Source organism: Halyomorpha halys, unplaced genomic scaffold (assembly GCF_000696795.3).
Source record: "Halyomorpha halys isolate HHAL.00 unplaced genomic scaffold, Hhal_1.1 Scaffold3.1, whole genome shotgun sequence".
Classification (NCBI taxonomy): Eukaryota; Metazoa; Arthropoda; class Insecta; order Hemiptera; family Pentatomidae; genus Halyomorpha; species Halyomorpha halys.
In genome coordinates, this window is record NW_027115249.1 from 1011089 (window position 1) to 1029975 (window position 18887).

General features: G+C 29.4%; 1 protein-coding gene and 2 non-coding genes across 9 annotated transcripts in view; 2 read left to right on the forward strand and 1 right to left on the reverse strand.

Annotated features, from left to right (window-relative positions):
- Trpgamma (Transient receptor potential cation channel gamma) overlaps positions 1–18887 on the reverse strand; it is a 980713-nt gene that overhangs the window by 156558 nt on the left and 805268 nt on the right. The gene's annotated exons all lie outside the window — the stretch shown is intronic.
- TRNAW-CCA (transfer RNA tryptophan (anticodon CCA)) lies at positions 16909–16980 on the forward strand. The gene has a single exon. It is a non-coding gene; the product is annotated as a tRNA-Trp (tRNA).
- TRNAH-GUG (transfer RNA histidin (anticodon GUG)) lies at positions 18817–18887 on the forward strand. Its single transcript has one exon. It is a non-coding gene; the product is annotated as a tRNA-His (tRNA).

An 18887-nucleotide genomic window follows, 5' to 3' on the forward strand; every position in this document is an offset into this window, starting at 1 on the left:
TTTTTTTCTTATTAGGTGAAGTTCCCGCGGATCCGGGGGCGATGTTTCGGTTTCTCTTTTGGAGCGTCCTTCTTTTTAGATATTGTGAGTCTGTTTCGCTTATTTCTGATATAATAAATAAATATTAAAAAAAAAAATTATTATTGTCTTTTCACATCACTATTATATTGTGGTAATAAATGATTCAAATAATATTCGTTACTCGTGTTTACAATATTTATTTTTTTAATGGTTAAATACTATTCAAATTAGTCAATTTTAAACAATGAATCAAATAAGGAATTAATATGAATAAATATTGGCATATATACTCCAATATGTGTATAACACGAATCATTTTGTTCAAGCAAAAAATTGTATATTACAAAATCAAAATTTATCCCAAGAGTAAAACGTACAATTTTTTGTACAGTCTTTTACTTAAAAAAAAAAAAAAAAAAATCTAGTTTGTAATCATAACTTTAGTGGCGATAAATTGTCTTAAAAAGAAAGTACTGTTGCTGAGAAACGGAACGAAGTTATATAGAAGGCAAAAGGTTTTGTTCCAGTTAGTCGAAATCGTCTCTCGCAAAAGCTAATCAACAATTAATTAGAGAAGACAAAACACATTCGAATAAGAAGAGTTGGAAATTGTAAGATTGTTATCGACTGAATGGCGAACTATGCCGTCGTTACAGAACTTCTAGAGAGACAATAGCATTCATTTAATCTTCCAAACGAGAGAACAATTTCTCAATGCGATCTCTACCGACCTTGGCTCAACAAAAAGTTCGATTGTTCTTAGCGCTATCGCTAGAAATCGATATTTCATTCTATTTCGATATGTCCTATTTCGGAAAAATTCGTAGCTGAGATGTAGGTGATGTCTTCGGAAAGAAACATTGACACACTTAAGGAAACAAAAGTCCAATATCAAGCTTATAGTACGAGAGCCCAGGAGCGGGAAAAGTAGGTTATTTCACCCCAATGTTTTACTACTTTAATGAAAACTATGTATAATTACTAGTCATTAAATTTTCAAAAAATTTATGTTTTAGTAATCAAAACATTAATTTTTCAGTTTACAGTTTTTTTAATTATATAATTTCAAAGTTGTATTAAGGTAAGGTAAATTATAAATAATAATGTTAAGTATTTTGAAATGTTTGTAGGATCATACATGTAATAAAAGCTGTTTTGTAGTAGATTCTCCCTGAAGATAACCGGATTGGCCGAAACGTCGGACTTATAAGAGAAATAAAAGGTTTTGAGACTATGGATAGAATTTAAATTATTTATTTTTAAAAAAATTATCAGTCTCAAGAAAATATTAAGATTATAAATTATTTTTTCATTCGGAGCTGTGTATCGTTAAAACTACAAAACCTAATAGAACATCATCCAAAGTAGAGTAAATTTACTAAAATATCTAATTTGTGTTAAATAGTTCCTAGGATACATTTTTTTTTTTTTTAAAGAGATTTCATAAAAAATGAATGGAAAATCTTTATCCTAGCAACCATGATACGTACTCAAATTTAAGCTAGTTTAATGATCTATAAAGTAGTTTATGACGTTTATCTTAAGTAGGAGTAGCAGTTTTCATGATATTTGAAATAAATTCATTTATAGTTTTCCGGAATAATTTTCATGTGACAAATTTGTATTCATATTCTTAAAACTGAGATCAAATTTACTGAATGTATTATAATGTACAGTTGTAAATTTTAATAAATATATTTTAAAAAAATATATTCATATGTAATATCATAAAAACTACAACCCCTAAGAAGATAAGTGTCATAAACTACTTTACAGTAAGTTAAATTTTCTTTATTTTGAGTGCTGGTATACATCTGTACGTCTTATGGCTCCAGAGATATATTTTTTCAAAAAGTAAAACATTTTAACAACTAGAAATTAACATTTTGTGAAATGTCATAAAAACTACTACTCCTACAGAGATAAACGTTATAACCTATTTTATAGAAAATTTAACTAGCTTTAATTTGAGCGCTGGCAGACATCTATACGTCTTATGGTTTCTGAAATAAAGTTTTTCATAAATCAAACTTATTATCTGAACAAATATAAATCAATTTATTTTAGGAAATATCATGAAAACTACTATTCCGACAAAGATAAAAGTCATAAACGACTTTATAGTGGATTGAACTAGCTTTAATTTGAGAGCTAATAGAAATCTATACCTCACATAGTTCCTGAGTTAGAGATTTCTCAAAATTAATTAATTCTTCAAAGATTTCATATAATAAGTTCTTAAACAATTGATTTCTCTGTATATTTTTTAAAAATCTATTTCGGGAACTATTTAACGTAAATAGCTCTTCTAGGGCTTATATTTTAGGAAATTTATTCTACTTTGAATAATGTTCGCTCATGTTATCTTGAGTGGTTGGTAGTTTTAAAGATATGAATTTCTGAATGAAAAAATATAGTTTTTAACGTTTTGAAAAAGCCCCCATTTTTTATTACCCCTAACTATACTTGGCAGACTCATAAATTTTGACAAGTAATCATACATAGTTTTTATTGAAGTAATAAAAAAATGGCATGAAATAACTGCCTTTTATTGTTCCCAGCTCTTCTTGTATTGCGAGGTGCAGTGGTATTCAATTTGAGAACCACTAGAGGAGAGATCCCTTTGGAATATGAAAATGCTTGTTACTCTGTACGATAAAATCGCTCGGTTCACGCCAACTGTCTTCTCTTCTTGTGCAAGAATTTACGACATTATGCTCCCTGATTTTGCAGAGAGCATCTGATTTGCATCTAGAGATTCGAATGAAAAAAAAATTGTTAACGTTTTGAAACAGCCACCATTTTTTATTCCCCCTACCTATATCTGGCAGACTGATCAATTTTGACTATTAATTAGACATAATTTTCATTAAAGTAATAAAAATTTGGGGTGAAATAACTGAATTATTATCCATCGAGCTCTTGTACTATTAGGTGATGGATTGTGAAATACAAGAATACAGTCCTTTCTAGTGCCCTAAATACAAGAAATACATTTTATATTGTGTGCCAGTCTCAAAACAAAATAAATACATTTCTGAATATAACATCGAAATATTTATTATTATTTTCCACACACAAGACTAAAACGACAAGAAACTGCTCGTAGATTCCGATTGCTACAACACTTACTTGACAAACGCTCTAAACTTCCCATTCACTACAAAAAATTAGTATACACTACAATAATCAGACCAATTTGGACATATGGAATTGAGCTCTGAGGCTCCACCAAACCATCAAATTCTGCCCACATCCAATCCTTACTATCCAAAATCCTTGATGCTCCTTATTACGTCATAAATAAACTCATTCACAAAGACCTTAACATCCCATTCGTTGCAGATTTGACCCAAAACAGATATGCGTCTTTTCATTCCAAACTCCTCAACCATCCTAACCCATTAATTCTTAATCTTTCATCCTTAACAATCCCTGATCATGCTCCGAGGCGTTTGAAAAAAAGATGGCCACGGGACCTTCTAATTTAAATTAATGCTTGAAGTACCACCAATGGATGGTTCCTTAACAAGATTTTCAAGTGTATAGGAAACATACAACACATTTACCTCTAGTATTATTTTGTATAGTTGTAAATTACATTAAATAAATAATAAAGAAAAAATTATTGTTTTAAAATGTTGATTGGAATATTTGTAAATTTAAATTAATTCAGTAATATAGGATGCAAAAATAACTTCAAGAATAACAGAGGGATTGCAACACAGACCTATAATTTTCAAAATTACATAACTGAGAATATAATATCAAATGAAATAACATTGTTAATTCAAACGATTATCTTGAAAGAATTCGTTATAATTTATTATTTTTTAAATATATGTATATATAGTTGACCGCAAAACTTAAATATAAGAAGATGTTCAGGGTTGTGGTAAAAAAAGAATAGTTTATAACTATTTTAATGTCCGACGTTTCGCCCCACTTTGCAAGGCTCATCAGGGCTATTCAAAGCGAAAAGTTGAACAGAAAGTTTCTGTAAGTGGTGCAAAACTTCGGACATTAAAATAGTTATGAACTATTTGTTCTTTCTTTGACCGCAACCCTGACCATCCTCTTATATTTATTAAATTTATTAACTTACATTTGCAACTGTATTAAAAATATATACAATAAGTAAATTTGATGTTTGTTATACTATGGAGTAATACCAACATGCGTGGGCGTACACAGCGGGGTGTAGAAGGGAGCTCACGCCCTCTCCCTCCCAGAAATGAATCAAAAATTATTAATTTGATAAAAAACATTTTTTTTCAAGTAAATAATTGTAATAAATAATAAAGCACTGTTATATTTGTATATATTTTTCCGTGCTGATAGGTCACAACCCGAACGACCATCGCTTGTCCCCCTAGTTTGCATCATGGACCCTTGACGACACGTGTAGAGTTTAGCCGTTGGTAGAACTTCAAAGATATTATTAAATCTAAAAAAAAAATAACTTACAGATTTTAAGTGATGTTCGTAAACGTTAAACTATGCATTTTGAACTATCCTCGTGGCCGAAGATTTTGACGGAATGGTCATGCAAAACTTAGTACAAGGCTACAGATCAGTTCAACTTCTAAACTAAAAATAAAACTTTAAAATACAACGCTTCATTGAATGTGAAGCATGTCCTGTTCTTGTGAAGCAGGACTTTGGAATCCGGAAAAATATAAATAGCTGTATAACAAAAGACACTGAAGGTTAAAAATACCCAATGATGCTTTCTGAGTTTAAGCTAGAGATTACATAAATGTTTAAATATTTCGTTAAGTAAAATGTCTACTTTTTTTTTTATATGGTCACATTACCCTTAGTCTTCAATTATATCTAAGCAATTTATTTACATCTAAAAATAAATTTTACAATGATATATCAGTTGACATCTCTGTTTCAATCGGACAGCCCTGACGAAGCCCTACAAAGTGGGGCGAAACGTTAGTGAACAATAAATAGTTTTCATATATAAGAAGATGATCGGTGTTGCGGTCAAAAGTGAAACAAGTTTACAACTATTTTTTTCCGACGTTTCGCCCCACTTTGCAGGGCTAAAAATATACAAAATGATACAATGATAAGAATAACAATACAACTGTTTGCTGCCTACCTCCTCCCCACTCCTCCACGCTTCCGCTTCATTGTTTCTTTCTGTTCAACCGATTCCTTTGATCAGGTATGTTGTCCTGACTTGCTCTTTGGCCATTTATTGTCATTTTATTATTCTTTCATGACGTTTATTTTATCTCTATATTCTTTTTTTTTTTTTTATTTTTTCCCCGTATTGTTTTTGTTTTATGTGCATCTCCTGTACTTTTTTAGCTTTATATTTTACGTATTTTTATTAAGAAATTTTTACTCTTGCCATTGTTACTTGTTTTTGATTCTTATCATTGAATTTTTATTCTTATCATTGTATCATTTTGTATCTTTTTAGCCCTGATGGAGCCCAGCAAAGTGGGGCGAAAGGTCGGAAAATAAATAGTTGTAAACTATTTTTGTTTCACTTTTGACCGCAACCCCGACTGTCTTCTTATATATCAATTTTTACGGTCAACTATATATACATATATAAATAGTTTTCTTTTATTATTTTGAAACCTTTATTGACCGCCACCTTGATTATCATCTTACAGTGTGTATTAGTTATATTATTTGAAGGGCATTTGCCCTTTTTAGTGCAGATCCAGCATCATTATGATAAACATATTTTAAAGAATATAATGTAATACAAATCCTATCATTAAATAGGTGATATGTGGATATCAAGTAAATAAAATAAAAATAGTTGCTGGACGAAATGATAGTGTTATTTGTGGATAGGAAAAACTTTTAAAAAATAGAGGAAGATGAAATGTTCGAAGATTGGTTATAGCTCGTACTGCTCACTGTCATCAAAATTGAAGAAGTATAAAATAAAATAATAATAATAATTATAAAGGTTTAGAGAATCGTTATCTACATACATCTGTGTAGTGCCGCCCCTCCAAACCTTAATCTACTAATTCAGTCTTAATGCAATCCTCCTATCTACGCTTCGGTGTTCCCGTTAGACATTTACCCGTCGGTTCAGTGTTTATTAATATTTTAGAGATCCATTCATTACTAAATCCCACAACCTTACACGCCCATCTTATTTGCTACAATGCTATAGCCTGAATTCTATTTACCGGGTACAGTTCCCTAAATACAGCGTTGTGAATTTCTTCGGGTAACATCTCGGTAATCTCACCGGAGTACCCCACAGGTGGAAGATCTGGGAATGGTCGGTAGAAATTTCTTGAAGTCCAATGAACTTGTTGGCCAACAATGAGAGCAGCCCCTCCAGGCTTGTAGGACAGTGTGACAAAGGAATAAGTTTACTTATATGAAGAAGTAAAATGCTGACGAATACTAACATAAAAGATTGGAGAAGATGGTCGGAGAGTGCGGCCAGCAAAGAACAATTGGCCGAAACGTTGGACTATTGATATAATAAAGAGTGTTGTGACTTAACATGGATACCAATTAATTTATTTAAACAAATGATACAAAATGTTAATTTCATTTTTTTTTTTTAAATTTGCATCTCATACATGGAATCATTTACATAAAAATTATTAAATTAAAAAAAATAGTAGATTCACATATAATCGAATTAATATAATATTATCATTTTTACATTAGAATGACATTGTGTTTTTTAAACATTATTTAGTTCTAAAATTGTATTAAGGAAAGATAAATTATAAATAATGATGTTAATTGTTTTGAATTGTTGAGAATCATAGATGTTATAAAAGCTGTTTTGTAATATATAGGAGGATGACCGAATTGGCCGAAACGTCGGACTTATAAAGATAATAAAATGTTTTGAGACTAAAATGGATAAATTTATTTATTTAAACAACATTAAGCAGTCTCAAGAAAGTGTTTAAGATTATAAATAAACTATATACTTTATTATTAACAAACTTTTATTTTTAATTTTAAAACTTTTAAAAATAAAAGTTTGTTGATAATATAGTTGATAGTGTTAAATAATTTAAAATTAAAAGTTTTAAAAAATTATAAAATGGTAAAAAATTAGGTGATTGACTTATTTTAATGAGACTGGGCAGCCTGCAAAACGTTATTAAATAATTTTAAAATTATATTTAAGATTGTCCTTGAAGAAGGCCGAATTGGCCGAAACGTTGATTTATTAAAGAGTGTTGGGACTTAACATGGATACCAATTGATTTATTTAAACAAATGATACAAAATGTTTATTTTTTTTTTTTTTTTAAGTTGCATATATACATGGAATCATTTATATAAAAATCATTAAAAAAATAGTAGATTCACATAAATCAAATACATATAATCGAATTAATATAATATTACTTATCATTTTTTTCATTCACTTATCATTAAACATGAACCATTGTATTTTTTCGTACTTCAACAACGTAATGAAAAATATTGCAAACTTCTCGGCGTGTTCATTTAAATTTGGTATTAAACAAAGCATAATTTAATGAAATAAAAAAATGGATGAGTTTTTCTCTTCTATCGTTTTCTTTGTAGCCCTATAATAACTTCCTGCCGTCGAGGCCTCCATTAGTTTTGTTCCTTCATTAGTCCACCCCCCCCCCCCCAATCTCCTCCCTGTTTTGTTTACTCATTTTATTTCATTCTTACTCTAAAAATTCACTTTTAAAAGTAATTTTTAACCATTTTAGATATTTTGAGCGATTTAAGCTAAATTTATTCGTAAAATCCTTTACTTATCCAATTACGAGGAATATTCTTCTAATTTGTAATATAACAATCGAATGCACCATTTGATTTTAAAATTGACTTAATTTGTGATATGTGATGTTAAAAAATTATATGAAATTGCAAGGAAAATAGCAGATAATCTTTACTTTTAATAAGTGGAGAAGATGGTCTGGTGGTGCGGTCAGCAAAACAAACACAAATAAAAAAAATTTTTCTTCGATTTGGAAGTTGGTATCTATGAATTACAGTTTTATTCTACTTCCGTAATACGCTTTCAAGTGAATATTGGTTTTTAATTTCTTTTTCAATATTTTAGTAACCATAAAAAAAGGTAATCTTATTTTTTTAAAGTTGTTTTGTTAATTTAAAAAAAAAATCACACATTTTACTTAATTTTTTGGCATACCTTAGTTTATTTGTATTTCTTATTCTTTACGTTATTTTATTAGTCTATATATTTTGTAGCCCTTATGAAGCCCGCCAAAGTGAGGCGAAACTTTGGCTCATATATAGTTTATTTACTTTTTGATTTATTTTGACCGCACCCATATTTCTTATATTAAAATTAATAATCTTTTCCTATTTATTTAAGCATTTAATGGAGTTAATAAATACAAATATAAAACGAACAAAAAAATATCTCTGCCCCGAGAAATATGTGCTAGTAGAACAGTAGATAATTAAAGCAATACATTTCCCAAGGGCGCATTTACAGATATGAATGGGTACAATCGGTATCGAATTAAAATCCTATTTAGGTCAACACGTAACTGCTATCACAAGTTCCAGTTCTTCTGTTTAAAGGATATATTAAATATTACGGATATATCTAAATAAATAAATAATGAAGGCTGAGTGAGCCCGAAGGTTCGATGCCGATACCATCGATCGTTCTCTTCATACTTCTATCCAGCAATGTACCTTGCTATTAGTACAAACCCAAATTTATTAAATCAGTCTTAACAAAATCCTCCAATCTACGTTTCGGTCCATCCCTCGGACATTTACCCCTTCGTTTCAGGGTTTATTATCATTTTAAAGATTCCTTCGTTACTAAGCCCCATAACCTTAAGTACAAGAGCCCAATAGGAGAAAAAGGCAGTTATTTCACCCTAATTTGGGATTACTTATATGAAAACTATGTATAATTACTAGTCAAAATTGACGAGCCTGCCAAGTATAGGTACAAAAGTAGGGGGTTAAAAAAAACTAATTTTTCATTCAGTGCTCTGTATTATTAAAATTACCAACAAAACTAGGAATTTATTTTGAGAAATCTATATCTTAAAAACCATTCTACGTACAGATATCTATTAGCACTCAGATTAAAGCTAATTTAATGGACTATAAAGTTGTTTATGAAGTTTATCTTCGTAGGAGTAGCAGTTTTCCTGAAAGTTACTAAAATAAATCGATTTATAATTGTTCGGAAAAATTGTCAGGTTCCAAATTTATATTCATATGCCAATATCATAAAAACTACTACCCCTACGAAGATATGAGTCATAAACCACTTTATAGTTAGTTAAATTTCATTTATTTTGATTGCTGGTAGACATATGTACGTCTTATGATTCTAGAGATATATTTTTTCAAAAATCAAAACATTTTATACAAATAATTAGAAATTAACAGTTTGTGGATTTATTTTTTTAAATATCATAAAAACTACTACTCCTACAGAGATAAACGTTATAAACTATTTTATAGTAAATTTAACTAGTTTTCATTTCTGTGCTAACAGACATCTGTACATCTTATGGTTTCTGAAATAATGTTTTTCATAAATCAAACTTATCCGAACAACTATAAATCAATTTATTTTAACAAATATTATGAAAACTACCATTCCTACGAAGATAAAGGTCATCAAATACTTTAAAGTGCATTAAATAAGCTTTAATGTGAATTATAATATATATATATATATATACGTCACCTGAGATATAGATTTCTCTAGATATAGAATTATAAAGGAAATTGAACTTACTATAAAGTAGTTTATTACACTTATCTTTGTAGGGGTAGTAGTTTTTATGATATTCACATATGAATATAAATTTGGCAAATGAAAATTTGTCCGAACAGCTATAAATCAATTTATTTTAGCAAATTTTATGTAAACTGTTACTCCTACGAAGATAAACATCATAAACTACTTTATAGGTCATTAAACTAGCTATAATTTGAGAGCTAATAGACATCTATACGTCAAATGGTTTTTGAGATATAGATTTCTCAAAATAAATTCACTCACTACTTATCTTTCAATAAATTTTTATGAAATGATGCTTTTTAAAAAGCCGTATCTTGAGAACTATTGGAGGTAAATAGCTCTATTAGGGTGGTGTTTATAATGTTAGAGATATAGAGCTCCAAATGAAAAATTAATATTTTTTTTTAAGGTTTTGAAACAGCCGCCATTTTTTATTCTCCCTACCTATACCTGGCAGACTCATCAATTTAGACTATTAATTATACATAGTTTTCATTAAAGTAATAAAAAATTGGGGTGAGATAACTGCCTTTTTTTCTTCCCGGTTCTTGTACTCTCGTAATGCTACTACTTGAATTATATTTACCGGGAACAGTTTCCTTGATTCAGTATTATGTAGTTTTCTAAATTCTCTGGCAAACTCAAATATTTTTCGGTCCGAATATTTTACGTAATACTTTATTTTCAAAAAACTTAAGGGGCTGTTCTCCTCTTAATGTACGAGACCACGTTTCGTATCCGTACAGAACAGTGAGAAGGATAATATTTTGTAAATTTTAACTTTTATGTTTTTGGACAGAATGCGCTTTTATTTCTGCACCTATTCATCCCTCTATTTTCAATCCGCTGGTATTCCTCAAGGTAGTAATCTCGGTCCCATCCTCTACACCATCTATACAGCTGACATCCCAACAACTCCTAACACTATCTTTACCACGTATGCTGATGACACATGTGTGCTCACAGTTAGTAATAACCCTTTGATTGCATCCCAAACTCTCCAGTCCCATATCACAATCCTCGAAGAATGGTGTCGAAATTGGAGGATAAAAATAAATCCTAACGAATCCCATCAAATCACATTTACTCTTCGTCGTAAACCTGCCGACTGCCCTACAGTATACTTTAATAATGTAGCTCTTACCCCTGTAGAACAGATTCTTTATCTTGGACTACATCTTGACAAACGACTAACCAGGAATCCTCACACAAGACTGAAAAGGCAGGAAACTACATGCAGATTCCGACTATTACAGCACTTACTAGACAAACGGTCTAAATTTCCAACTCATTACAAAAGACTGATCTACATGACAATAATAAGGCCCATCTGGACGTACGGAGTTGAGCTTTGGGGCTCCACTAAACCTTCGAATTCCTCTCGTATCCAATCTTTACAATCCAAAATCCTTCGTAAAATCCTCAATGCTCCTTATTTTGTTACTAATAAAACCATCCATAAAGACCTAAATGTTCCTTATGTAACCGATCTAGCCCGAAACCGATATTATTCCTTCCATAATAAACTCCCTAACCACCCAAACCCACTCGTTTCTAACCTTGCTTCCTCTTCCATTCCTGGCAATCCTCCGAGGCGCCTGAAAAGAAGATGGCCTCGTGACCTTATATTGTAAACTGTTTTTAGAGTTCTACTACGGTGTAGTTTCTCTATATCCTGTATCATATCATTATGTCATTATGATCAAATTTACTTGTTGTATTTTTTATACAGTTGTAAATATTAATAAATAAATAAAAAAAAAATTTTTTTCTAGTTACCGTTGATCATAAATAATTAAACCTATCTAATTGTTCAAATGACTGAAATTGGTCCCATTTCTACTGCTAATCATATATTTTGTGGTATCTGAATTAATTTTGGGAACAATTTCCTTACAAGAGTTTATTAAGGTAGTTGTACTTGGTTTAATATTATCCTCGTGGTATATAACCTGAGGATATATTTAGCTCTAAAATATTAACTTATCTTCCTAAAACTTCATTTAACTTCCAGTTTCAAACTTGTTTACAATATATTTTATATAAATAAATAACTCGACCGAAAATAATTGATAAAGTCACATGTGTAATAAAAGTGAATGACATTCCCACCCTGTTTGTTAAGGCTAAACAATCCCCCCCCCCTCTGGTTGAACTGGAGAGAGTTAGGAGACAATAACCGAAATGAACAACTTCCTCGAAAATTTATTAACGAAGCACAAAAAGTTCGGACAGCCGCTGTGTATCTTTTCACTGCATTAAACAGAGCCCCTGGACTTGGGCTGGCCTAATATATTGTAACTACAGTGCCATAGTGTTTCTCTTCTGAATTATTTAAAGTAGTGGAAATGTTCATAAGGTTACTAGAAACAGTATATAATGGTATTTCAATCAATTATATCTATTCAAACCTTTTTTTCAGATTGAATTAACTAAATCTGTATAGTACAAGAGCCGGGAAGAAAAAAAGGCAGTTATCTCACCCCAATTTTAGATTACTTAAATGAAAACCAAGTATAATTACTAGTATAAATTGATGGGTCTGCTAAGTATAGGTAGGGGGAATAAAAAATGGCGGCTGTTTCAAAGCGATAAAAAAAACTAATTTTTCATTCGGAGCTCTGTATATTAAAAAGTAGGAACAACACAAAAAAACCTAAGATAATGTTATTTAAAGAAGAGTAAATTTGCTAAAATATGAGCTGTAATAGAGTTATTTACGTTAAATAGTTTTCGAGATATAGATTTTTAAAAAGCAATATTTCATAAAAATGTTTTATAGGATGTACAGAAAGATTAAATTAAATTAAAGCTAGTTTAATGATCTATAAAATAGCTTATGATGTTTATCTTCATAGGAGTAATGGTTTTCATGAAATTTGCTAAAATCAATTGATTTATAGTTGTTCGGACAAATTTTCATTTGCCAAATTTATATTCATATGTGAATATAATAAAAACTACTACCCCTACTATAAAAACTACTTTATAGTAAGTCAGATTTCCTTTATTTTGAGTGTTGGCTCTATTTTAAGTAGAGTAAATCTCTTGAAATATTTGCTATAATAGAGCTATTTACGTCCAATAGTTCTCGAGATATTGGTGTCTATTAACACTCAGATTAAAGCTAAATAATTGTACTATAAAGTAACTTCTGACCTTTACCTTCGTAGGAATAGTATTTTTCCTAAAACAAATTGATTTATAGTTGTTCGGACAATATGTTTGAGTTTTGAAAAACTGTATTTCAGAAACCATAACACGTACATATGTCTGCCAGCGCTCAAATTAAAGCTAGTTAAATTTACTATAAAATGTTTTATTACATTTATCTTTGTAGCAGTTGTAGTTTTTATGATATATGACAAAATAAATTCACAAAATGTTTATTTCTAGTTGTTCGTATAAAATGTTTGACTTTTGAAAAAATATATCTCTAAACCCATATGACGCACTGCCGGCACTCAAAATAAAGGAAATTTAACTTACTATAAAGTAGTTTATGACACTTATCTTCGTAGGGGTAGAAGTTTTTGTGATATTTGCATATGAATATAATTTTGACGAATGAATATTTGTCGGAACAACTATAAATCAATTTATTTTAGCAAATATCATGAAAACTATTACTCCTACGAAGATAAACATCATAAGCTATTTTATAGATCATTAAACTAGCTTTAATTTGAGTGCTAATAGATATTTTTACGTCAAATGGTTTTTTGAGATATAAATGTTTCAAAATAAATTCACTAACTACTGATCTTTCTGTTCATCCCATACAACATTTTTATGAAATTTTTTTTAAATTTTTAAAATTTTTAAAAATATTTAACGTAAATAACTACTAGGGCTCATATTGTAGCAAATTTATTCATCTTTAAATGACGTTCTCTTAAGTTTTCTTGTGTCGTTCCTACTTTTTAAGATATAGAGAATATTAGTTAGTATGAATGAATAATTAGTTTTTTTTATCGCTCTGAAACAGCCGCCATTTTTTATTCCCCCTACCTATACTTGGCAGACTCATCAATTTTGACTATTAATTATAAATATGTATATATTTTAGTAAAGTAATCAAACATTGGGGTGACATAACCGCCTTTTTTCTCCTCTTGGGCTCTTGTACTATGACTTGCCAGAAACTCCGGGAGCTTAGTTGGAAGGTTTTGATGCATCCACCATATAGTACGGACCTGTCAGCAAGCGATTATCATCTTTTTCTTGCACTGCAAAACTTTCTTGGGATAAGAAATTAGCATTAAGAGAAGAATGTGAAAATCAGTTACTAGAGCTTTTCGGTAATAGGAACGAAGACTTCTATGAGAGAGGCATTATGAAGCTAGCTTTAAAATGTTAACAAATTATAAAACAAAACGGTGCATATTTGACCCAAATCGGACAATCCGAAACATCTTAGATAAAGTAATGGATTTATTTTTCCCTAACCTATTATTTCCAATTTTCATGTCTCAAATTATTCAGGTCTGCGAGTTCTTGCAGACAAATTTGTGGCCCGCCTTAAATATTCGTTCATGTACGATCTAGCTATGAGGTCTCAGTAATCAAAATTCAGGGTTAATAAAACTTTACGGATAGCTGAATCTCAACTTTAAAACTGAAAATTTACTAGTGGGGTAACATAATTACTAATTACGTAAAATGTTACTTAAAGATATTCATTATAAAATATGCAGCTTTACCAATTGTCTGTCTTTTGAATAGTTTTTCGTAATATTATAGTATTTAAACGAATGAGTATGCCTAATGCGAGAGTTCTCCCAGGGGTAAAATAGTATTAAACATTTTTTTTTTATCCATTGCTTAATGTTTTATTTTTTCTTTAATTAGAACAATATACACATAAATTATAGATTGGGTTTGCATCGTGCTGTTATATGAATGTTTTTGATAAAACTGGTTTATGAATAGGATGTCCTTTGATTATTAAAAGTGAATTATACATTCGTATTCATGATGTTAAATGTAAAAAAGTTTGAACGTGTTGAATGTTATAAGTATAGGATTGTGAGCAGCCCAATTTGAAGTTCATGTTATATGTTAAATGCAGAGGAGCTCCTAGCGGATTTTCTTGGAAACTTTATAACCATTCTTTTTTAAAACCTTCCAGAATTTTATTATTTTTAATCATTATTGTATTAGATTTAAAAAAAATGCTCTTAACAAAAACGATACGAACTATAGTGTCGAGTGTGTTCTATCATTCTCCATTTAACAGATTCGAAACAATGTTAAATATTATATCGCTTTAACAGGCTAAAATAAGGAAATATTTCTCCGCTTAACACAGCTTTTTGCACTTCACACACTTTAATATGTTATACTAATGAATACCACTATAGTAGTTTCAAGATGAGCTGGTATAGCTCGAAACGTCCATGGTGATAAAGAAGTGAAAAAGTATTGTATTTTTTAATGATTGGAGAAGTTTGTCGGGGGGTGCGGTCAGCAAAGAACAACATAAGTAAACAAAACCATATTTATTTATTTATGTTGTTCTTTGCTGACCGCACCCCCCGACAAACTTCTCCAATCATTAATCTACGGTCAACTATCTACACCTCATTATTGTATTTTTTCTTTGAAATTATTTAATGGATATATAACATTGTAACCTTTAAAAAAAACAAAAAAAAAAACAAATATTGATATAAACGTTATTATTATTTTTTTAAATTCAAATATATAATTCTTTTTACCAAATTTTTTTGTATAGTAAGAAATTTAAGCCGAAAATTTGACTGCGTCCGTTTGAGATGTGTTCATTGTGAAAAAGTCGAAATTCCTATATTTTAGGCCGAGACACTTTTTGTTAACCCCCTTTCTCGTTTCTGACAAAAGGGGAGGGGAGTATCCAACAGGATACCCCCTATTTTAATCAGAGATAGAGGATCGAGTTTTCGTTCCTTGGGGCCCCCATGAAATAAAAATCAACCCTCCCTGGCCAGAATTGAACCTAGACCAGCAGAGTTTCGAGGTTGCTAATAAACCAGCTTATCACACTCCCTTACAACGATCCAATTGAAAATTGTCCGTTAGAGGAGATGTCCGTTAAGTGAGGTTTCACTACATATTCATAAATGGTAGTTCCCCAGACTATGTTACAATGATGCGACTGCAGATTCGACTATCACTCTTGGTCGGGAGCAACAGGACAATACGTGAGCTGTTCCGAAATGTATCCACTTCGGACAATGAACAAGGATACTCCAGCCGCTTCCAGTCCTATCACGTACTCCTCCAGAGCTCCTTTAACATTAATAACTACCAGTGTTCCTCTTGAATATAAGTCGAGGCTTGACAACTTCCCGCTGGCTCCGAAAACTTTCACAATCCTCTTCTAGTAAGGCTTTGTTTCTAAAGAATATTAAGATGGTCGTAAGGCAGTAGTTTATATCTTTTGTTCCTTTCAAAAGTTAAGTCCGTGAGTGTTAAGTGTTATTTTTTCCTTTATATATTATCAAATTCTTTTTTAAGTATTTATCAATTTTTTCTTGCCGACAATAAGTGATGTATAATTATTTCTAATAAACAGGACTAAAAATAAATTAGAATATTTTTTTTTGAAATTCGGCATTTAAGCCCCCATAAACATTCCGTTAAGTCGAAATAAACGAGTTGCTATAGTAACATTGCTATACATCTAGTAAATTATTTTTAGGATCGAAAAACTTTCTGTTACTGAACTATTATTTTTAATAAAGTATAGTATTTTTATAAATTTATAAATTGTATCCATTTATGATCCAAAGACTCTTTATTAGTATTTTAAAAATTAATATTCTAAAGTTACGACCAGTCAGCCATCCTCAAGTATCTAAACTATAAATTCATTCACTTATCAACAATCTATATTGTTCATCATGTTCCAAATTGTTGTATTGTGATACTGTAGGATAGATTGTAATTAAATTTTTTAAATTGATTAAATTGACTGAAATGTTTAGTCCTGAGCACAATAGCAGACAAAAAATTTTGGTTAATTTGTTTCTTAACAGTTTTATTTAAATATAAAACGAAATGAAGTTATATTCGCGGTATAATTATGAGTTTTATTCACTTGAATTAAAGCCTATGAGGAAGGTAAAGACCTATAATTAATTTATCTCTCACTTCAATAACAAGACCTCGTGGCGCAACGGTAGCGCGTCTGACTCCAGATCAGAAGGTTGCGTGTTCAAATCACGTCGGGGTCAATTCTTTTTTTTATTTTTGCTATTAATAAAACAAATGATATTAAATAATCCTGAATTATTTGTATTTTTTAAATCAATAAAATGGTAAATAATAATGTTATTACCTGTTTATTCTATCAGTAAGTTAAAAATATTGAATAATTTTTTATGTTAGTGATTTAAAATAGGAAAAAAAATTGCGATAACAGATTCTATCCTATTTAATTATTTTTACCCAATACGAATAATGAAATAATTAATAAATATAATAAACCAACACTGTGCAGATATTTTATATACAATTAATTTATGATAAATATAGTTGAATTTTAGATTTGTAACTAAATTTTATAGGAAAAAAAATGATTAAATTTTTTGAATTAATGATGTAAAACTGGAAAAAAAATTACACAAACCTATTTAATTATATTTACCTATTATGAATAATAAATTAATTTATAAATATAACAAACCGTCATTATGCAGAGATTTGATGTAAAATTAATTTATGATGAATATGATTGAATTTTAGTTGATTATTTTTAACTAAATTTTATAAGATTTTTAAGAAAAAGTATAGACAAAAAAGTAGTGTGAAATAAAATGATAATATACCTCACCTGGTTGTTGAAGAAGGTTATATAATAGTGTTGTGGTAAGTTAATGATAGTAAAATACAAAAATTCTTCGAGTTAGTGATTTAGTACAGGAAAAATAAATAAATTAAAAAAAAAAATCTATTTAATTATGTTTTCCTATTGTGAATAATGAAACTATTAATAACTATGGCAAATCAATACTATGCAAATATTTTATGTAAAATTAATTTATGATGAATATGATTGAATTTTAGTTAATTATTTTTAACTAAATTTTATAGGATTTTTAAAAATAAATATAGACAAAAAAGTAGTGTTTAATAAAATGATAATAAACCTAACCTGGTTGTTGAAGAAGGTTATATAATAGTGTGGTAGGTTAATGATAGCAAAATACAAACATTATGAAGAATAGAATTTATTATTAAATGTTATAGTCACAAATATAGGTAAATTAAAACATAGAATGGTACAAATTTATTAATAAAGAAATATGTTATTCCTAATAGGTTATGTTTTATATTTTATTTTATACTGTGTTAAATTGATTTGTACTTAAAGTTAGTTAGCCTGCAAAGTTTTATATATCAATGAGAGGCTGTAATACTAAAATTAAGGTATGCAAATTATAATTAGTAATATTTTGTATAATGTTAATATTAAATTATAATTAAAGCTTTTATTTTATCAGATTGTCCATGATGATGCTAAAACGTTGGACAGGTAATATGTTTCAATTAAGAAGTTTGAGACTATTTATATTATATTTTTAATTACTGATATAATAAGAACTTTATATTAGATTTGAATAAACTAAATATTAAAAAAAATTCTACTATTTCTCTCTGGATGGTTAATTTTTTCTTAAAATTCTTATTTAATTAATTTTTCATAATAAAATCTAGCAACGTTTTGGACAGTTCGTTCATCTTCAGGGTTTCAAAATAGATAGGAAGTTCTTGTTACATTTAAAGTTTTGAAAAATTGGCATTTTTTTTCCTACTAATTATTATTGGATAATATTAATTTATAGTATAATGTCTATTAGAAATTTTGTCATTTTTTAAAACTCAGTAACGAATACATATTTATTAACAATAACTGATTTTATATTTATATATTAGCTTAAGTTTTATAGTTAATTGTTAATTCTGTACTGAACCATGTACCCTATTAACTTATGATATCTCATCTATTGCTTAGTAGGGTTCTATTTCAGTTAATCTTATTAAGATTAATTAGCCTAATCAATAAGGCAGCCGTGATCGTCTAGTGGTTAGGACATTGCGTTGTGGCCGCAATAACCCAGGTTCGAATCCTGGTCACGGC